Source organism: Lissotriton helveticus, chromosome 12, assembly GCF_964261635.1.
Source record: "Lissotriton helveticus chromosome 12, aLisHel1.1, whole genome shotgun sequence".
NCBI classification, from domain to species: domain Eukaryota; kingdom Metazoa; phylum Chordata; class Amphibia; order Caudata; family Salamandridae; genus Lissotriton; species Lissotriton helveticus.
This window is the reverse complement of record NC_136073.1, coordinates 806276970-806300577: the sequence shown is the minus strand read 5'-3', so window position 1 is coordinate 806300577 and position 23608 is coordinate 806276970. Positions and strand designations below refer to the sequence as shown.

Here is a 23608-nt window from a genome sequence, read left to right as displayed (position 1 = left end):
AGAGTAGAACAGAGTGCTGTAGAGTGCAGAGACAAAGAGTGGAGTGATGCAAAGTAGATTGCATTGGCATAGAATTCAGTAGTGCAGAGTAAAGTGGCATAGAGTTCAATGGAGTAGAGTAGCGTGTTGTAGAGTGCAGTGGCGTTGAGAACAGTGGTGCAGAGTAGTGTACAGTGGCGTACAGTGCAGAGGTGTAGAATGCAATGGCGTAGAGTGGTGCAAAGTAAAGTGACAAAGAGAGTGCAGATTAGAACATATTGCTGTAGAGTACAGTGGCATAGAGAGGAGTGATACAAAGAAGAGTGACACAGACTCAATTGGCATAGAATGGAAGTGCTGAGTAAAGAGGCATAGAGTTCAGTGTTGTAGAGTGCAGTGGCGTTGAGTACATTGGCGCAGAGTAGTGTACAGTGGCGTAGATTGCATGGTGTAGAGTGCATTGGGGTAGAGTGTTGCCAAGTGCAGTGGTAGAGTGCAGTGGCATAAAGTGCAGCAGCGTACAATGCAGTAGCGCAGATTAGTGCTGCATAGCAGAGTGCAATGGCGCAGAGTAAGGTGGCATGAAGTGCAGTGGTGTAGAGTAGACTGGCAGAGAGTGCAGTGGAGTGGCATAGAGTGGAGTGATGCAGAGTGCATTGGCATAGAGTGCAGAGGTCAGTGTCCTAGATTGTTTCAGAGTAGAGTGAAGTGGCGTAGAGTGAAGTGGCGTAGAGTGAAGTGGCGTAGAGTGAAGTAGCGTAGAGTGGAGTGGTGCAGGATAGAGTGCAGTGGTGTAGCGTAAACTGGTGTAGAGAGCAGTGGCATAGACTGCAGCGGTGCAGAGTAGATTAGAGTGGCATACAGTGGATTGGTTTAGAGTGCAGAAGGTAAAGTGCAGTTAAACAGAGTAGAGTGGCATGACCTAGACTGCAGTGGTGTAGAGTTCAGTGGCGAATACAATAGTGTAGAATAGAGTGCATTGCTTAGAGTGGTGCAGAGTGAAGAAGAGAGGCGTAGCGTGGTGTGGTGCAGAGTGCAGTGGTGTGGAGTGGTGCAGAGTAGGGTGCTGTGGTGTGAAGTGGAGTATGAATGGTGTGGTAGCTCACTGCCATTACAGACAACATATTTTCAATTGAAATGAAGCTGGACATCTAATGTGGCGAAGACATGCATTTTGTGGAATTTATATCTTTGTGTTGACGAAATGATACGTGTGCCTTCTGCGTGACCTCCGAACAGGATTTATTCAGAACTGTGCCTTGTCACAGTGAGTCGACAGGAAGTGGTGTGGAGAAAGTGCCTTACGCCACTATAGGAGTTACGAAACTGGTATCTTCAAAGAAGCGTAAGGCTTGAAGGGTGATGTTGGAGGGCAGACCTTTAGCAGTCCAAAGGTTGGTAGCGCTGGTGAAATCTTTTAGGGTATATAGAGTTTGCAAAGCACAACGATCATCACTTAAAAGTATTCTGAGGATATGTGTAACCTTCCCCCAGATTGGCTTCCCACTGCTCCCCAGGCTTTCGTCTCTTTTGCCACTACCCTATCTCCTCCATTTCCACAACAGAGCGAGTCACCCAACTTTTGATTGGTGGTAAAAGGCCACCGTTTATTAGCATTATGGTACATGATCGAACAATAGACATAAAGTATTACAATATGAATAGGTCATTAATCTGTCATAGTTCTTGCATTATTGACCACCATAAACATCGGCAATCGTGGCTCCGTGTTCCTTCTTTTTTTTGTTTTAGAGTTTTTTATATAGCGCAAACTAGATCCGAGACATCGGGTATCAGATCGCTTTACATAGTTTCATTACATGAGGACACATTCATTTTTGTTAGGCAAAAGTGATTTGCCCGTATTCACAGTATGTTGAGAGTCGTTGCCGAGACTCGAACCCGGTTCCCCAGCTGCGAGGTCGACCACTCTAGCCGCAAGGCTACATCCTCTCCTCTGAGAGGATTATACCTTCAAGCCAGAAGTCACCATTGTGACAGCTCATTGCGTTGCGTGCTGCAGATCTAGGCTGCCCTTGCAACCAATGTGTGGAACTCAAGCCTTTCTCCGGCCGTGCTCTGGTTGCAAGTGCCTTGTCTACTCTGCCACTCTCCTTTTGTCTCCTTTGTTGCCCCTCGGTGTACCTGCCATGAGGCATCCCATGGACTACCTTTCAGGCAACTTCTTACCCGCCTAACGCCCGCCTGTCAGTGTCTATTGGTGCAGGTTAAATGGTGCTGACCCCACCCAAGTGGCTGCGACACCTGCCTGGCTTGGTGGTGTGGGCGGTGGGACAACAATGGTGAACGGCAAAACAGACGTTGCTCGCAGATCCCTTTCAATTGGGAAGCACCGCCTCCAATTCTTCCAATTGGCCCGTTCATCCTGGACCCAGCCAATTGCACGTGTGCAGCATTCCTGAGCGCGCCAAGTAGCAACAACAACAAGATTGTGGGAGGAGACGGGGTGGGTGAGATCAGGACCCGCTCCTTCCCTAGCCCATGCCTCCGACTGCCTGCCTCACTGCTGTGCTCTTGGTGCCTGTTAGCAACAGCTTTTTTAGAGTCTGGGTAGTGCATTCCTGGCTACTTGTCAACTTGCCCCAGTCAGGCTACCCGTCGTACCCCAGGGTTACAGCCCTTTTGTCAACTACTACCCCGTCCCCTCCATTGCCACAACAGAACGAGTCACATGACTTCTGGGTGGTAGTGCAGTTTATTAGCATTAACTTAACAATGAACATAAAGCATCACAACATTAATTGGGCAATAACCTGTCATAGTTCTTGCATTACTGACCACCATAAACCTCAACAGTCATAGCTAGGGTACCTTTGGGAAGAACTATTCTGTCAAATCATAAATCCTCATTTTGTGGCACCATTGTGACAGCTCATTGTGTTGTGTGCTCAGTGGGCTTCCCTTTCTACTGATGTTTTGCATAATAGTTCTTCTCTGGCCGTGCCTGGGCTGCAAGTCCTGTGTCTGCTCTCCCACTCTTCCGTTAACTTTCTTGTTGCCCCTTGGTGTCCCTGCCGTGAGGCATCCCAAGGTCTACCTTTCTGGCAAATCCTTACCCTCCACCGGCCTACCGGCTGCCCTTCAGAGTTATATGGTGTTGACCCACCCACGCTGCCGGCGATTTCTTGACCTTTGACTGCTCCTCCCTTTACAACATCCCCATCGTCCTCTAAAGTGCAAACCACAATCTCGAGAGCCCATGAAATGTTTAGGAGGAACATATCAACACCCACTCCCGAGAGGTCAACTCGGTCCTCCGACTAGTAACCTGGTGCCTTCAAATTATTAAGGCTGTGCCTAATTAACTTAATAATAATAAATAAATCCACATTTGTAAAGGGCGAACAATCGTCCCTAAGGGTCTCTAGGCGCTAGGGGCCGTCGGGAAGATTAAGCAAGCTATTGCCCAGAGTCACATGGTGCTGGGCTAACCTACCACCGGAGCCGGGGATTGAACCGTGATCCCCAGATTTCAGCGTCAGTCGCCCTGGCCACGGCGCCACACCTCTCCCTCCATCCTACTTCCATCCTATGCCCCTGCAGAATATGCTATGATTTCCGAACACACACATCTTTGGTTCACACCTTCTGGCCACTTCGGGCAGGCCAACTTTCATGTCTTGGAGAAGCATTCACCTGCTCAATCAGGAGGCCCTCCAAGTGAATCACTATGATGTCTGGTCGCCTTCTTGCTTACAGTGCAGCACCTACCACTGGAAACAGCTGGGCCCATCTTATCCCTGGCTCATCCAGCCAGACCAGGTTTGAGGCTGGGGAATCGGGTTCGAGTCTCGGCAGGGACGCTCAACATCCAGGGACGCTCAACATCCAGTGAATCTGGGCAAATCACTTAATCTCCCCATGCCTAACAAAAAAATTAATGTGTCCTCATGTAACGCAACTGGTTCTCATGTTAAGCACTCTGATACCTTCAGGTAGAGTTTGCGCTATATAAAACTGCAGAAAAAAATAAAAACAACCCTCTGAACTGTTTCTGCTAATGTTCCCATTGTTGGGACTTTTACATTTTTTTTACATCAGCCATTATTTCATATCCTATTTGCCTCAGCTGGGGTCGCTGTTGACTTTCCACCCCAATCTCGAGGTCTTATGAGGCCTCAGAAACTGGAAGGAATCATAATTTTAACAAATTCATTAAGAAGTTTTTTTTACAGTTTTTAAAATCAAACTTTAGCTCAACTGACAAACATATGTAAAATAAACCTAAAAGCCTGAGCAGCCGGTAAAAACGTGTCATGATTGTGCCTTGAGAATATACCACCTTGTGGCAGTGAGCTACCTTGCCTCATGTGCCACCTCTCTCTCGCCCGCGAGACTCCCATGTGAAAAACATCTGGAGTATGGATTATGAAGACTCGTGGCTATCCTATGAGAGTTTACCATAATGGATGCCACCAGAGCTGTTCTTGGTGCTAAATATTTTTAACAGCAGCCACGGCTCGTGCAGGGCGTTACACCGGGTGGTGACGTCAGGCAGAGGAGGGGCAGGGTGGGGGGTTGTAAAATGCGGGATATAGACGATGTCAGGTAAGTACCGGGAAAAAAAAACCGAATTTCGTTGCGCGCACTGCATCACATTTGGCAATGCAGCGCGGGTAGCGAAATTTGTTTTTTTCCCCCGGTACTTACCTGACATCGTCCATATCCCGCATTTTACAACCCCCCACCCTGCCCCTCCTCTGCCTGACGTCACCGCCCGGTGTAACGCCCTGCACGAGCCGTGGCTGTTTAACAGCCCGAACTGTCGGGTCCACCTTGAACCAGAACACAAAAAGTTCAAGGAAGAACTGGCCTGGCGGATGGCCGGACTGTTCCTATTGAAGCAAGGCAAAGACTGATTTGCATATGACTGGGTCCAAGCTGGGGTGGAATGGTGGGCAAAAGAACAATGTATTGGAATGCCACCCAGAGCGATTGCCAGTGGTTATGCTTATTGTAAGCATTCCTCCCATTACTTTTTGTGTGTTTGATGCCACTTTTGACATGCCAGCCTGAAGTCACCATTGATATTATTAGATGTTACACCTGAGCTGGAATTTGACTACCCTGCACCCCTCACCAGTGACAGCCCTGCCTACGGTCAGCATTAACCCTTCTGCATCAAGCCACACTTGACGCATTTACCTGAGGTCACTACTGACACCAGTGCCTAAGGTCACCCTTGACTTGCCTGCCCAAGGTCACCCTTGTGACTCTTTCCTCGTGTCACCATCGACACGCCTGCCCGAGGTCACCACTGACACTCCTGCCTGATGTCACTGCTGACTCTTGGCCTGAGGTCACCGTTGACATTCTTGCTTAAGCTCACTGTTAAGAACCCCTGGCTGAGGTTGTAGCTGGCACCCATGTCTGAGGTCACAGACCGCACGTATCTGAGGTCGCGGTTGCCACGCAGGTCTGAGGTAGAGGACGACACGCCTATCTGAGATTAAATCAGACTTGTATGAGATTGCAGCTGACTCATCATCTTGGACTGCAGCTGACACAGGTGACCGTAATCCTTACCGGCTCACCTGGGACGAGGGACTTGAAACCCAGCCAGCTCTGAGTACGACTCACCCTAGAGGCGCTTTATTGATTCTTACTGATGAGAACCGATCCATCCGGTGGATCACTGAAAGAATATCGATTGAAAGAATATCGACTACCCAAAATATCGTTGAGAAAATATCGAGTACAAAATATCGAGTTTCTATCTACAAACAGGTAAGTACAAAAATATCGAGTACAAAATATCGTTTACAAAAATATCGTTGTTAAAAATATCGACTTTACTAAAAACAATGTTTAATTACATTAATATAAAAAATTAATTACTAAAATATAATTAACAATACTTAAAATAACTTTTAATAATTAAATAATTAATGAAAGTAAAAAAATATTTTTTTTTCATCATATTTCTTAAAACATATATATATATAGTAACAAAATTTAATTAAATAATAGGCAATATTGTATATGTACCCCAAAAACCCCAAACTGACCCTGAACCCTAAAAATACCCCTTTACCCAAAAACTGAAAACTGACCCTGAACCCTAAAAATACCCCTTTACCCAAAAACTGAAAACTGACCCTGAACCCTAAAAATACCCCTTTACCCAAAAACTGAAAACTGACCCTGAACCCTAAACATACCCCTTTGCCCAAAAACTGAAAACTGACCCTGAACCCTAAAAATACCCCTTTACCCAAAAACTGAAAACTGACCCTGAACCCTAAAAATACCCCTTTACCCAAAAACTGAAAACTGACCCTGAACCCTAAAAATACCCCTTTACCCAAAAACTGAAAACTGACCCTGAACCCTAAAAATACCCCTTTGCCCAAAAACTGAAAACTGACCCTGAACCCTAAAAATACCCCTTTGCCCAAAAACTGAAAACTGACCCTGAACCCTAAAAATACCCCTTTACCCAAAAACTGAAAACTGACCCTGAACCCTAAAAATACCCCTTTGCCCAAAAACTGAAAACTGACCCTGAACCCTAAAAATACCCCTTTACCCAAAAACTGAAAACTGACCCTGAACCCTAAAAATACCCCTTTGCCCAAAAACTGAAAACTGACCCTGAACCCTAAAAATACCCCTTTGCCCAAAAACTGAAAACTGACCCTGAACTCTAAAAATACCCCTTTACCCAAAAACTGAAAACTGACCCTGAACCCTAAAAATACCCCTTTGCCCAAAAACTGAAAACTGACCCTGAACCCTAAAAATACCCCTTTAATTTAACATAATTAGCAATTAATCAATTAAATTACATTAATTACCAATTAAATTGTAAATAATTAACATATATTATTTAATTACCAATTAATTAATTATTACTACCAATTAATAAATTTACATATTTAATTTATTATAATTAAATTACTTCCCACCCTATTCCCCTATAAACCCACAACCCGCTACAGAATAAAATTACACAATAATTAAAAAAAATTATTAATTAAAAATAATTATTTTAAAAAATGACACTTTTCACATATATTATAACATAAAAACACTATAAATAATTAAATATTATTGAAAAAACTATATTTTTTACTATCTAGATTATATACTTGGATATTTTCACTGTCTATATTATTTACAGTCGATATTACTTCACTTACCTTAAAAACGATATTTTGACTGTCGATATTCTGTCTAGTCGATATTTTCTCCAAACGATATTTAAAACTCGATATTCTTTCCAGTCGATATTTTGGAGTCGATATTATGTCTGTGCACCCCATCCGGTTATAGCTGGACCACGGCCAAACCCCGGAAACAACAACGAGAAGGATCAAAGTGAACACGACACAACCAGAAATCATCACAATCAAGGATGGCCAAACCAGTTTAGAAGCACAATGGGGAGCCACCAAGAAGGAGTAGGCCTACTAACTAAAAGGCACTCCCTACTCCAAACTCTAAGAAACGTTTAATATTCGGGACAGATCTCAGATTCAGAAGATATCTCGATTTAGCTAATAGATGTTCTCCGCTAACAGAAAAACAAAGTCGCGAGCACCAGGATCCTGCATGCAACACAATGTGAAAATATAGGATTGCGATGATCCTCGGTGAAAACCTTTTTACTGTAAAATCCTAACAATCCCTGGCCAGTAATGCTCAATCAGACTGGTTTAGAGTTTGAGAGAATTGGGACATCTGTCTAAAAGCGACAGATGTTTCATCTGCCCTATTAAGAATGTACCTTGGTCTGTGGACTGTAAATAGGGTAACAGTATATGTACACATACCGCTCTTTGGCAGAAGTTTATGCTGCAAATTATAAATCCGGCCCTACGGTATCGGTAGCAAAGATGCCAGGTATGGCTGGTTGTATCTGAGCTCGTGGTCCATGGTCTGCTGTGACTATGAGACGGCAGATGTTTGCTTTGGTAATAAACAAAAGTTGACTAGATCCATAAACCATTATTATTTGGCCTTCCCTCAGCTCTCTGACTTCTTGTATCCAGGGAATATCTGATATCTGAGGACCTCCAATTTGTACTGTGGAGATTCTCAACTAATTTTCTTCCCTCCACTGACCTACGCGGCTGTGCATGGCCTGAACATGTTCAGTCCATGCAACGATTTATTCATTAGCAAAACTAATCAAGATGGTGCTGTTCTGATATATCTTTTCCCATAGAACACCCTTTCTTTGGTCGTCAATGGCCGTTTTAGATTTATGTGATAAAGATTGCATTGCAGTGAGTCTGGACTCACGTGTGACAGCTTGCATTTCTCTTTATTGCGAACAAATCTACAATGGGTGCTTTCCATTTCGAGAAAATGAACCAAGCTAACCTCTTGGGTTAGTTCCCTTTTGTGGTCTTCTGTAAGTTTCCTGTTCAGGGTGTTTCCTTCTACGGTCTGCACAAGCTCTTGTGAGTCCTTCTTGTATGTACCCCCTTACTGATGATCCGTTCTTATAGCAACTGGACCTCCAACACATCGACACAGATTTAACAGCTTCTGTTCGGTGGCCCTTGCTACATCATATATGCATTTCCCAACTAGCGATGAACGGAGGTTTTTAAGAGCTAGCCTGTGTTCTCTTAGCTCCAGTTGATGTATGTGAAGAGAAGAGCTATTAAAAATGAAGACTCCCTAAAACTTTATAAAATAAAAATAAAATAAAGTGAGAATTTGTCTTAAAGAATTCTCCAACCTCAAAGGTAGGCATCTCTTACCAAGGACTGAAGATGGTTTTCACATTGATTTCCTTAAGCCTTCTATCTGGGGTTAACCCTGAAACCTAGTAGTTTTTCCTAACATGTGTGTGGCCTTAGGTGCAAGTTTATCCTCTGTCCATTACTTTAATGATGTTATTGATCCTGATGAGACCTTTGGTGTCCAGATGACTTGGAGAAGAATCTTTGTTTGATCTATTGTTTTTTTTTTTAAAACGACCTTTTCTGCTTGAGGTATTTAGGTGGTGAAGGATTCCTTTGAAACGTTGTCTGTCTTAACTTACACAGTTGTGATATCAGTTGTCAAATTTTAAAGAACAGGTACTGATGTAAAATGTAAAGAGTTGTGGATCCAACCAACAATATCATCAAAAGGTAAATACTGAATCCAACATCCTTCCACTCAAACACACTGAAAGGGCGACCAATCAACAAGATGCAAATCGGAACTCTTCGTGGCCTTAATCCCGACTACAACACCCACAAACTGACTAAAGAAACTAGTGCACAGAGGATAAGCCATATATTTTTTAGTAAAACTTGTGTTTGACGTGTTGTTTGCATTAAGTGTATCATCGATTATTTACCTAACGTAACTTAAGTGAATCTGGTACTGTCCACGACTGCTAGAGTAATCCTACTTTAAAATGGGTGTCTCATCCATGTGCCTATTATGTTTATTTCATTCTCATATAATGTGGATTCAAACCATACAAAGTCTATGAACAGATGTAGAAATTAAATTAAAAACATAATTATGGTTAAAAAAGAAGCTATGCCTAGAGCTGAGTGAAAATCCTGGTAGTACCGTCCATGAACACTTGTAATGTTGCAGGGTGTCAAAGAGAAGTTTGTATTCCTCTTATTTTTATTTCCTTTTTAGACACTGGAAAGTCTTGTTTTTGTAAATGCCTAGCACTGCATTGATCTAGAAGATAAAAACTCTATTTTGCAGAAAGTGTCAATGTACTTTTTTGTCTTGCTGCTCTCTGCCCAAGTAAACAAGAAAACTGACACGCCCCTCCACGGTGTTCCCTGTGGGATCCTGGTCACTGCTTTTCAGTCGTGACTGTTTTTTGCCATGGAAAACCTTTGTCTTATAAATGTCCACAACATTGACCCATATCCTTCTCACTCCGATGATGCAGGAACCCCAACAACTCCATCTTACTAGTCCTTGAAGCATTCTCCACGTCCTCCACTTTGGATTCTGGAAACGTCCATGATGCAACAGCATATTTTGTACCAGTGCCACACGAGGAGGGTGGGTTAAGTTATTAACATGGGGGCAATGTTCTGTGCAAATCAGCAAACTCATTGCCTTTGCTTATGCACCGCACTATAGATGCAGGTGCACAGGCAAACAAGCTTCTTGGGGATGTATTTTTGATCCTGAATCACCAATGTATGCTGGTAAATTAGAGCTTCTGCGGTTCAATTTGCGTTAGTTACCTTTTGTGGTCTCAACTGTGATGTGTGTTTGTGCCACCACCAGATTCACATCTGACACTTTCACAGAGATGTCACAGGAATACTATTAACTGCTGGAGATATAATCCCTGATAAGTATATGTGCAACTTAAACCTAAAAAATAGTGCCCTAACCAAACCACCCTGCCATGGTGGGCCTTCCAGCATTCCACAGGTTCTCTGAAGATGCTCCCGCCATCTTGAGAATCCAGGGAACTTTAGAATGGACGTGGCAGAGGAGGTCTTTTCAATGCTCTAGGTACATTGCAGTCATTACATCTAATGCTAAAAAAGGCCCTAAGGCTGTTTCTACTCTCCATGTGAGAAGTCCACAGATCATGACGCCATGATTACACCTCTTGGTACTCCATGCTTCCTCTTTTGCCCGCACCACCCTATTTTCTGTATCATATGGTTTTTAGCATTTCTGTCTGCTTGCATGCCTCTCAACATGCTGAACAGAGATGGCAGCATAAAGTGAAGTAAGGTGGAACCTTACAACACACAAAATTAAACTCTAAAAAGCTCACTGTCTGATGTACATCAAGCAGTGGGGCAACGATGTTAGGGTCGATGTTGCATACATGCCATGGAAAGAATGAACCCTATTTTTAAGTCAAGCAATTGTACCAGCCGTAAATTAGCCAATTGATTACCAGAGACGTGTTACAAAGAGTGCACCTGGGTTGCAGTGGGCGGTTGCACCTGCTTCTTGCGCTCCTGGGATGCGTCTGGATTATAGAAGATGCCTGTGCACCCACTTCTGTAACATTGTTCGTGCTGGTCCACAAATGGCAACAAGAGTGGATGTTACCGAATCAGAAACGGATTGGGAACATAAACCGGCCCTGGCCAACTGCTTGGCTGCCCCCGCCCCACCCTGGGTGATGGGGGTTCAGCCAAGCTGTATGTGAGGGCCGATTTTGTTACAGGGGGCCGATATTACCGACCCCGACCCCGGGTATCAAATATGGCTCTCCAGGGGCCCAAAGCCAGCCCCCAACCTGGCGGCCCACCGGGGAATTGCCCGGTGCCCGCTCTGACCAGTCCAGCCCTGTACCTAATTTGAATCCCATGCACATGAGGGAACACTTTGCCTTTGCACCTGCACCTTATTACAGACGGAAGTGCTCAGGTAATACATGTAAACCGACTATGTGCCAACTAGAGATGACATTAAGTCAGCGCGCCACCACAGAGCATTCCTACCGATGGGGGCATTATGGACCCTTTAAAAAGAGGCCGGTCCACCTCCTACGATTGGCGAAGGTGCGGTTTTAAATCGTGGCACTGTCTCTTTTTCACATATGCGCTCCCTCCGCACAGATGCTCCTGTCAGTGTTTGTGCCTGAGCTGAGGACAACACATTTTTTTTGTAATCCGGCGTACTGTCCCTGGTGTGCACATCCAGAGAAGTCTCAATAAACATGTCTTAGATCTGCTGGCAACTATACACGACAGCCATAAGCTGGGCGCAGATGTACCTCTTTCGACAGATTCTGACACATCACCTTGGAACTTGAAAGCAGCGTGACAGGTGTGCGAAGCAGGAGATGGTGACGCAGTTAAGTGCGAGGGAACCTTGAGCACATCTGTTTGGTCTTCTGTTCTCTTATATTTGATTCGGTTTCTTTCCTCTTATCCTTCAGTGGGAGCTGCCCTCACTGCAGTGACACTGAGAGATGTACTCAATGGAGTGATAACACACTGCAAGCTGCATTACAGCGTGGAAGAAAGTTTCACTGCAGTTTATGACATGAACCTATGATCACTACAGTGACATCTCACTATAGGTCGTGCTCAATGCAGTGACGTAACAGAGCTGCCTTCACCACTGAATTACCACACTTAAAGCTGCCTTCTCTGCATCAATGGCATAACGAAAATTAAGGGGACCTCCCTGCAAGGTACGTGGAGGGGCCCCTCCGGGCTCAATCAGGAGCTCTCCGGCCAGAGTGCTGTGCTAAGGGGGCTCCCTGGAGCACGTGGCCCCACCGCACCCTGGGAGCATGTGTACACCCTTGCTCTGCATGGACACACATTAGGTGATGTCTGTCCTCACTTAAGTAACATCACACTAGGGCAGTGGTTGAAATGGAAAAATTGATGTGCAGGTAACTCTGCGCCAAAGTACCTCAGTGTTTCCGAGAAGTGCTGGCACTCTCTAATTAAAGGTATTACATATCTCTTGAGAAGTGCCGATACTCTCCCACTCAAAATAACAAGCATTTACAATGCAATGGTCTCGGCATGTTTTTTGGAACTTGCCCTGTTCAGTTTCTAAAACTGAGCCCCCCCCACGTTGCGCCCGCAGAACACAAGGACGCAACCCTACACCTGACACAGCGCTACACAATACATTTATTTCAGATTCCAAAATGATTGATTCACAGCTGGGAACAGGGCTCCCCGATCCGTCAGTGGGGGAGCACAAACAGCACTGTCATCGTCTTCCTAGCTGCTTGTCAGATGGATCTGTGACTTCTTAGGGTCACATGCCTGCTGCAGGCGGATGCAACCTTTTTATCCACTCATTGTGTGTGTGTATATATATTACAGTGAAAGTGCTTGTACAAACGACCTTATCTTGTGTTATTTAAAAAGAAAACATTTTATGTAACACCACCTGCCTATTTATTATTCGTTTTTACAAATGATCAAACTGAACACATGGCAATGTCATCAACCTCGGAAGGATGAAACGGTGGGACAGCCTCAACCATAGTAACGTGAACGTGCAACTTTTCACAACACCCGGCTCTTGATGACTGACAAACGTCGGTGTTGTGTAAGATGCACGAGGGTGACCTTTGTGCCTTCTTTGATTTGGGGTTAGCGTGACAAGATGCGACGCATTTCAGACACAATGGTGATGTTGGAGAGAAACGTCGACTCTGACATGGGGTTAGAGGAGGCGCACGCGCGTCTGTATGGAAATAAGACTCCTTTTAAGCATCAGAACTCGCAGAGTCTATAAGACACGAACGTTCGCACATGGCACATGGCCTATGACACAGCGCTCCTACTACTACCGCAACTCTCGACCATGAAACCAAGGACTTCGCTCATTTTGATCAAACTGTGTGATCTTAAGCAAACACTGCCCCGGATCCCGGCACCTCATATTCCACGAGAGGCAGTACAGACTCGGGCAATGCATTTCACCAAACGCCGGTTTTTAAGCGCTACCTAAATACAAGGTAGGCTTCGTGAGCGAGTGAAAAGTACATCTGTCACTCCCAGGTCAGACGGATTAAACTTAAGGAAACCTGGGCATGCGGGCGGGGACCGCACCGGTTAACTTTGTTGCCCCGGACCCGTGCGAGAACATGAAGAAAATGTATTGTAAAGGGGGAAGAAAGCATGACTGGAAGGAACATGGTACACGCACCCTGCCTAAAAGACCCAGCCTTGCACTGAGTCATATTTAGGAGGACCGAGCGAGCTGGGAGGGAAAACAAAGCTGGCGCTTGTTTTATCACACACAGGAAGCCTGAAAACGGCACACGGGGCTGAGGACTTTACAGTGAATGCAGCAAGCGCGTTCGCGTGCGCGTGATCGTTTCAAATCGCCTCCAAGGCGATGCACGCGGCCAGGAATGTCTCCTGGAAAGGAGACAAGGCCACAATAAGTTCTCGGAGACGCGCTTCCGCGCGTTCAGCCGAGCCCTAAAAAAGTGTCCGTAGTCAGTAATGGACAGTACCAGCCTATTTAAAGCACTGCACTAGGGGCTGTCCTCTGTGTATCACATATTCAGCTACACTCAATGCCACTGCCACAGCACCATGTGTGACTGCTGAAGGTGCAATATTAATGGACAACCACTCTGTGGGTATCTCTGCAACAGGATACTTGGGGTATCCCTGCTAAGGGTGGAGGGGTGCGAGACAAAAACCAAGACTACCTCTGAAGGCTGCCTGGAAAATAATTACATTTCGAGCACAGGGTCATTGTTTGTGCCTTAGCACACCCTTACCTGGCCTGCTTGCCTCGCATAGATCGGGAGAGTATGACCTATTATTAAAATATGCTGTTCCAAACGTGAACTCCGACTTGAACCTTCTATAGTGCATTAATGGAAAGTGGACCAGTTGTTTGAAGTTACCAGTCCGCCTTTTGCTGCAGTCGGCCCACCTTGCCCGGAAGGGGAAAGAGGGATCCCACGCAATAGGATTCAATGTGTCGGTCTGCACCCATCAGTGAGAGTGGTCCCTGGTAGTCCATGGCAACTTCCAAGTGGCCTGATCGCATTAACCCCTTCGACGCTTTAGGCACAGTGGAGCTGTGCTGATGATGAGCTGAGCTCGTCATAACCGCCGCGGAACGCCAACGCGGGGCTAATTCCCCTACTGTGCGGGCGTTCCATGGGAGTGGGCGGAGTCGTGACGAGCTCAGCTCGTCATGAGCACAGCTCCACTGTGCAGCATGATGAGGTGGGCTCGTCACGAGCACAGCTGAGCCGTGCGCGGCCCCCCTCCCGCCGCACCGCGGTGGAATTAGCCCCGCTGCGAAGGTGTTAACAATGTGCACCAACTCATGAGCAATTCACAATCAGTGTGCCTCCTGACGGCTTTCTTCCCTGTGCGCCTGCATCTGTATTATGGCGTGTGCACAGGAGAAAGGGGTTCCCACATTTGCCTTAAGCCACGCCCTTATGTAAACGAGGGCTCATTCATCGTTGATTCAATCCATCTCACAGAAGGCATAATGCGAGGACCTGCAGCCTCTTCTGTAATACCCAAGTGCCGCAATGGGGTCTAAAAGCGGGCCCAAAGGCCCTTGATTCAATAGAGCCACTGAAGTGATGAACAGCTGTCTGCAGATGCCGCCGTACAATGTCATGACCTAGATTCGGTGGTAACCTCTGAGGGAGGGATGTGGTGACTGACCGGCTCGCTGGCTGAGAGGTGATGACCAGTACCTTCTGGGTGCCTCTGCAGCACGCTTCCATCTGAGGGGCCACTAACATGTGGTACCTTTGTAAATACTGCAGGGTGATCAACCAATGCCCTGGCCTCCGTTTACCTCCAATGCAGATGGAGAGGAAGGAGGTACCGCTGCTGGCACCTCAGCACGATGTGTGTTACGCAAACAAATGATTGACAGAATGCTGAATTATTCAAACAGTGAAGAGATCTGGGTTCAATTCATCGTTCTTTTGCTCACTATGCCACCCCAGTTCAGACATGGCCATATGGAAATCAGTCTTGACCCTCTGCCTCATGGGAACAGTCCAGCCTGAACTGCCAAGCCATGTCTTCCCTGGACTGGAAACAAGCATCCTGGGACCGGTTTCAGTGTATCACCAATCATCAGCCAAGCTAGCTTGAATCCAGTGGCAAAGTGAGCAAGGGACCCACATCTGGGTAAACCCCTCAGGAGGCACAGATGTGCAGCTGTCGCCTGCATATGTCTGAAAGTTCAGAAGCTCTAAGGAGGGTTAAACTTTGTTGAAGCCACCGGTCTTTTCCCTCCCAACCACCACGACAGAGCATTCAGTCGCATTTCATGCGTGTTCAGCGACATGCCAGTATTTTCAGTCTCTTTACATAGGTCGCTTGCGTATGAAACTATCTGTTTCTTTTATGGACCTGCAATAACATTGTGCCCAGAATATCGACTAACAATATTATCAAGGTAAATATATGTATGTACGTATAGATTTCCTTCACTATTCCTGACTCCACAGCTATGTACCTTGACGATAGATTTATCGCTTTAAGACAGAGGAGTGAAGTTAGAAGTGAGATGTCAACCGTTTGTGGCAGAAACGTCGTTTTGCGTCAGGTGACGTTGCTGCCATCGGAAGGGCGTGACGACACCAACCGCACGCTTCCGGTTTGAAGTCTCTGTGAGAGGGAGTGTGCGACACCCACTCAGCTGAAAGCCAACGACGCATTTCGCAACACAGGTTTCTGCTTGTGGCTCGTATCCTGAGGTACCCACGTGACACTGAATTAGTCAAAAATGTTTTCATTTTAACACTTGCCACAACCCGTAACGAAGCAAATAATATTAATGCAAAATCTCCATGGAATTAAGAAAATTGTGCCGATTCCTACAATGGATGAAAATGTCCCAGTAACTCACTGAAATGGGCACTAGTGACGAAAAGGCCACACTCCAGCCTCTCCTACTGGGCCTCGGCTCGGCAGAGGTGCGTGCCTCGAAGTCTGCCGGGTCAGGCACCGCAAGACAAGACCAGGCACCACTTCCGCCCGGGAGGAGGAATCCGGAGACATTCTCGAAAGCCCAGCGCGTGCCCCGACACGAGGGGCCCGAGGGCCGCAGCGCACCGCATGCATGGCAGAGGCACGCACCGCAGGGGGGGGGGGGCTGAGCACACGACGCACCCAACACACACGTCAGACACACAACTGCAGGGGCCCGCGGGCACAGAGACCTGCTACGCACCAGCACTCACTCGCCGCAGCGACTTCCGGTTACCGAGGTCCTTATTGCACACTGCGCATTCACACACAAAAGGTAGGCCCTCCCAGAGGCACGCGCCGCAGCCGAACTCACGCGAGGCACGCAACTTCCGGTTACTAAAGCCCTTATTGCACACAGCGCATCCACACACACCCACACACACACACAGGGGCCTAGGCAACGCAGCCGGGGAATGAAGCTGTGCACACAACACATCCACACACAGACACACAACTGCAGGGCCCCAGAGTCTTGCTTCACACTCGGCTCGCGACTTCCGGTTACTAAATCCTTTATTGCACACAGCACATTCTCACACACAGGGGCCTAGGCGCCGCAAGCCGGGCTCACGCGAGGCACGCGACTTCCGGTAAATAAAGCTGTCACTTCACACTACACATCCTCACTCACGACAGGAGAGGCCTGCAGCCGCCCACAGTCACGCGCCGCAGCCGCACCCACGTGAGGCACGCGACTTCCGGTAAATAAAAAGCTGTCACTTCACACTACACAACCTCACACACGACTGTAGAGGCCTGCAGCCGCCCACAGTCACGCGACTTCCGGCGAAGGGAGCTGCTTAAACACCCAACGCATCCAGACATTCGTGGCTATCATTAGAGCAGCAGGTGCAGTGACACCAGGTTCCAGGCCCGCTGGGCCCCACGTGGCTGAATGTGGGCCCATTTCCCCTCCTTCCATCAGGCCCAGTGCAGCCTCAGGATGGCGCTGAAGGGCAGGGCCTGCGGCCGCCCCACACTGGCCACAGCCAGCGAGTAACGCTGCTTCTGCACACAACAAAACACAATCCTGTCAGACATACGCTCAGGAGCCTGCGGCACACACAGCATTTGTGCCAGTATACAACCACAGGGCCTTGTGACCGGTTACACAAGCACACCATGCATATTCCTGCCAGACACGTCTGCAGGGTCATCATGCAGCCATGAACATGATACACAGCACAACCAAATTCATGTCAGACACACAACTGAAGGTTCCTGCGGCGGCCACCACTGCCACACACAACCGAACCAAATTCACATCAGGTATATATTGTATTATATTGTAATTGCATTTACATAGCGTTTAGTACCCCTGACGAGGCGTCGAAGCGCCTTTTCGACAACTGAATTTTGTCTGAGTAAGGTACAGAAAAAACTCAAACACATTCGTGTCAGACACTCCTACAAGAGACTACAGCCCCTACGCAAAACACACAGTACACACTGCTGCGTTCATGACAGGGACGCAGCACTTGGACCATCTTTTACATACACCTGACCCCGCAGCCCCTTTGCTCACTCACTCGCTCCCTCTCTCACAGACCACCATCCTCGCCCCAATTTGGGCACATACCTGCAGTTCAATGAAATTATCGAAACACACCACAGATAAACATAGGCGGGGCGATCAGTAGCTTGTACAGACCCACACACGTGCACAACTTATTTAGGCACATAAATGCAGGTACTCTTTCTAACTCACACTTGATTTTCATTTCAGTTTTTGAGCTGGAATCTTTCAAAGAGTACGATTTGTTTACGTTGTCGGAGGCACACGTGTCAGCGAAAATCAAAAGCAGTTTTGGTCTTCATGTGAAAAGGACCGAAAAGTTTGTTTCATTATTTCTGTTTACAAAGTGATCAACAATATTTATGTGACATTTTATGGAGAAGAGACAGAATACCAACCCGATCGCCTTGTGTACGAAAAAGGTTACAGAATTCCCTGGAGGGTAAACGTGCATGAAGAGATCATAAATCATATGGGAAAAATGAAAACATAAGAAGTCTGCCGCAATGGGAGGGCCAACTCATGCCGCCTGGTTGAGCGAAATATGAGGCAAGAAAAGGGTAAATGGTGTGGCAAATGGAACTTAGTTTCCTGCAATGTTATTTAGTAAGTTTGTAATCTTAAGACATATTAATAATGTCTAAGCAAAATGCCACCTTGTTAGCACCAGTTTAACATCTGAATATGACAATAAGCAACTGAAAGGGGAGCAGTTAACTTTTCTGCCAATGTCCTGCACCACAGGTGGCACATTTGAAAGTAACTTTCGAGCCATCCGAGATAGAAATATGTTTTTTGTTGAAATCTGATAGTTATCCAACAGGTTGTGGTTTGCGTGCACGTACATTCACGGAAAGCGCCACTGGCGCGAAAACACAAAAAAATTGATGTGTCCATGAACATAAGTGAAAATAGAGCAGGAAATAATGAAGCAGTGACGTGGTTGCTAGAAAGCAAAATCATTTGTTAGCAGTGCTTAATTTGTGACATAGTGCCAGGGCCCAAGATATTTCTCGGGTGGCCACTGCTGCTTTTCCTACTTCAGGCCAAATACGAGAACCAACGGCACCTACTATCCAGTGTAGGAATAAAAAAACAAGTGTGTATACCCAGTAATGCATCTGCTCATTGCTAGGACTAGGAGAACTCATTTTCTGTTTCGAGGAACACGTTCACCAAATGGCTGCGGTATCGCGAAACGGGGATGAAAAGACTATCAAAGGTTAACAATGAAAGGAGCCGCCTAAAAAGAATGAAATGCAAAAACGATCACCAAACCTCCTCGGTTTGACAAGTCGCGGAGGGGGGTGTGGGCGCGAAACTCTGCGTAAATCCGCCTCGACCGCGAAATTTCCCTATATGGCGGATTTCGCGCGTTTCATGTTGTAGTGGAATGATTTGTTCACACAAGTCTTCACACTGGTTGACATGAAGGTAGGCCAGGGTGCACTGTGTAAAGGTAGGGTGAGCATTAGGAATAGCCATGTCAACATTGCAGTGCATAGTCTCACTGCATGAAACTGCATTTCACACTGCATATCATATCCTAAGTAAAGTGGACTTTTCATAGCACTGAATGTTCCACTGCTGTTAATATATCACAGTCACTGCACATCCGAGGACAATGGCAATTATCCACCAAGCACTCGTCTTCAAATATAGTCTCAAAGATCTCAATGTTCAAAATTCATTTATTCCAATAATTCTTCTTCAGATTTCTTCATCCAATTTACGACAAATACCAGCCAACACGTGTTTCGTCTGATCAGTATATGATATACAGACTTCTTCAGGGCTGTAATTAATACATTAACCAAAATTACAAGAAATACTTAGTATTGGGCTCAACATTCACAATACAATTCTCCATACAATTCACCAAATCCGTGCAATAAGAAAAAGTAACTCAAAGAAGTACCCGTCACCAAGAGTAAAGCTTGAAAGCCCAATGTGTATCTATCAAAATCTAGTACCCAAGTATGAGTACATATGTTGAAAGTCATATATTTATAAGTCACCTGCAGTACCAGTTAGGACCCAGTCACCAACCACACCAGCAGGTTGGTCATCGTAGTAATAATAATAGTAAATCATCTGTAACTCACCATTACACTTAGTGCAAATGGTTTCGATCCATAATCCTCGTAGTAAAAAACAAAATCTTCAATCCAAAACAATCGCAGTAATACTCTGTAAAGAAAACTAGTGTCTCTTAATATACACTCTATTCGTATTGTCACGCTCATACGTCAAACTGAGGCTTGAACATACTTCACTATCTCCCAACTCAATTGCTGTATCCTCCAACTTGGCCAGCATATAATATAAGTATTAGCTAATAATATGTATCATTCTCTCACAACTTCTCTATGCTCAAAATTTATACAATCTGTCTTTAAATAATAAACATTTACAACCTTCCAATAATTTGAGGCGAATCAAATTATTGGAAGGTGATTCAACTTACACATTAAGGTATTTAATGGTAATTGATGTAAATGTTTATTATTTAAAGACAGATTGTATAAATTTTGAGCATAGAGAAGTTGTGAGAGAATGATACATATTATTAGCTAATACTTATATTATATGCTGGCCAAGTTGGAGGATACAGCAATTGAGTTGGGAGATAGTGAAGTATGTTCAAGCCTCAGTTTGACGTATGAGCGTGACAATACGAATAGAGTGTATATTAAGAGACACTAGTTTTCTTTACAGAGTATTACTGCGATTGTTTTGGATTGAAGATTTTGTTTTTTACTACGAGGATTATGGATCGAAACCATTTGCACTAAGTGTAATGGTGAGTTACAGATGATTTACTATTATTATTACTACGATGACCAACCTGCTGGTGTGGTTGGTGACTGGGTCCTAACTGGTACTGCAGGTGACTTATAAATATATGACTTTCAACATATGTACTCATACTTGGGTACTAGATTTTGATAGATACACATTGGGCTTTCAAGCTTTACTCTTGGTGACGGGTACTTCTTTGAGTTACTTTTTCTTATTGCACGGATTTGGTGAATTGTATGGAGAATTGTATTGTGAATGTTGAGCCCAATACTAAGTATTTCTTGTAATTTTGGTTAATGTATTAATTACAGCCCTGAAGAAGTCTGTATATCATATACTGATCAGACGAAACACGTGTTGGCTGGTATTTGTCGTAAATTGGATGAAGAAATCTGAAGAAGAATTATTGGAATAAATGAATTTTGAACATTGAGATCTTTGAGACTATATTTGAAGACGAGTGCTTGGTGGATAATTGCCTACGTTCAGTCATTTATGACATTTACTGAGTAGTGGTAACCTACTCGCTCCGCTTTGAGCACCAATTGGACTTGCTACTGTGTTTACCTGCTTATACACGCTGTGCGCTTCATAATAACTGTTACCATCATTTTTCAAACATCCGAGGACAAGTTGCATGATCTGTGTGCACTGCAGCGCTCTGGATTTTGAACTGCATAATGAACATTATCCTATAATGTAAATTGCTCTTAATAGGCAGTATGCTGCGCGGCACGGTGCGCTGTACCACGTACTGCATTTCTTTTTCATTCACACTGCCTGTCGCGCTGCGTATTGTCTATCACACACACTACACTGTAAATGGGGCTGCATAAAACACGCATGCATACGTCAAGTACACCAAAGGGTTAAAATATGATACCGAGTATTGCACTGCAGTTCACACTCTGCATCGCAATGCTGTTGACACTGCACGCTGCACTGCATAAACTGTCGACAGAACCGGGCTGCACAAAGGAGGTCGTATTACATTTTGCATAAAAAGATCGCATTGTTTATCGTTCCGCGTGCAGGTATACATACAGCACTGCAATGCACACTGCATAGCCAATCGCAGTTAACTTCCTTATGCATTCACTCCTATGAGTCGCACTGCATGTCGTACACTGTAAAGTACTCACCTCACGAAGCTGTTTCAAACTGACTGTGCTGAAAGTCAATCTGCATAAATCAGTGTGTGTATCTATCATTGTACGTCGCACTGTACACTGCACTGTAGAGACAGCCCTGTGCCAACAGACCCCCCACAAAAAAAGAGAAACGATGTATTCTACTCTGTACTGTATGTTGAATGTTCGCAGTTGCTCGCTTCTCTTCGTCTTCTTGTGGGGATGACGCACCCTTCCGCACCGCTTTACTACGTGCGCCCCCACCCACCCCCTGTGGGCGGCAGCCGCGTCTTCAATCCACATTACCTGTCATAGCTTTCTGTCGCCCTCCGTTTCTTTTAGTCTCCTGTGCACAAGCGTCTAGATAACCCCATCCTGGCGGAGTACCCACATCTGAAACTTCCCTTGCTGCTCTTGTTCTGTGTATGGGGAAACGTCCCTTCTTCGACACCAAACAGCGCCTAAATCCACAAGTAACTACTTCTATCTTCCCTTTTCGAGAAAGTAGCGCCTAGGGGTCCTGAGAGTTGTGCGAGTAAGCTATAAGTCACCACGCTCCGTGCCAGCACTGCATAAGGCTCTGCCCCCTCTGTTAATTGGCGAACATCATCATATCTTTCCACCCTCTACCCACATCACTGCCATTCTGACTGTAGTACACGACTCTAGGCGCTATACGAACAGATAACCACCCATCCCCTGAGTCTCGCAGCCCGCACAGTTGCACTGAAACCACTCATAACCTCGCCTCTCGTTGTCCCCCCCTTCTATATCACCTCGGATCTCACCAGTTCCCCTAACTCTACTAATATGAGCTTCCAGGCGCTATTTGACTCCACTCTCTGCTAGGCGCTCTCCCGCAACCTCTACAGCGCCCACCAAGGCGAGGACGGATGATAGATCGCATCTCCCCGATCTCTCTGAATTTCCTGCACAGCACCTGGATACCTGGGAGTTTAGGCACTATATGGCTCGTGACTCATAGCGCTGTGTGCGAAAGTTCATTTTCTAGAAAGTTTCTTACCTCGTAAGGTGTGCCTGTCTCTCCCAGACCCCCACACATGAACCGAGTAGCGCCAACTCGAGGCGCTATAGGGCTTCTGTCCGCTCAGACTGCGGGCGCGGGGAGGTGGCTGCGGTCGGACCGATGCCTCCGAGGGTGTGGGCGAGCAGCAGCCGGAGCCGAGAGCCGGGCGGCACTTCCTCGAGGAGCTGTGAGCGCATCTCCACGCCCTCCTCAGCTGACCCGAAGCGCTGCACTCCTCCGAGCTCCCGTCTCGGCTCTCTCTTTACTTATCTGCAACCGCACAGGGGCCGGGGGAGGGACGGTGAATCACATAAAGAGTGATTCGGGTCAGGCTTCAGCCCCTAAACTTTCGCTGGGGGAGTGAATGAACGAATGAAGGTGAGCAGGGCTCTTACCGTGCGCCTCAGTGCACTGACTCGCGTCTGGCGCCTTGACTCACAGGTGTGTCGAAGGTCACACGCCTCGTAATCTGTCAGACACTGAAATCGTCCCTCGTGTGACACGAGGGACGATTTCAGCTCTGGCAGCTGGTGATCATTAGTGCAGCAGGTGCAGTGGCACCAGGGCGAGGGGCTGTGAATGCACACCAAGCACCGAAGTATACAAAACAAGTTATGGGTGGGTGGAATTCTTGAATTCACCTCAGCCGCTGGGGACGACTGGGGGCTGCATCACCACAGCCCGTCCTTGTTTTGCACCCCATGTCACCTCAGTTTGGACCCAGCCATATGCAAAT

General features: G+C 46.2%; 1 protein-coding gene across 1 annotated transcript in view; it reads right to left on the bottom strand.

The window, feature by feature from the left end:
* Positions 1-23082, bottom strand: part of TNFAIP8L2 (TNF alpha induced protein 8 like 2) — a 56279-nt gene extending 33197 nt beyond the window's left edge. The window contains exon 1 of the mRNA XM_078671202.1: positions 22870-23082. The gene's annotated coding sequence lies outside the window, so the exon portion shown is untranslated. The remainder of the gene's footprint in view (positions 1-22869) is intronic.
* Positions 23083-23608: the final 526 nt, after the last annotated feature.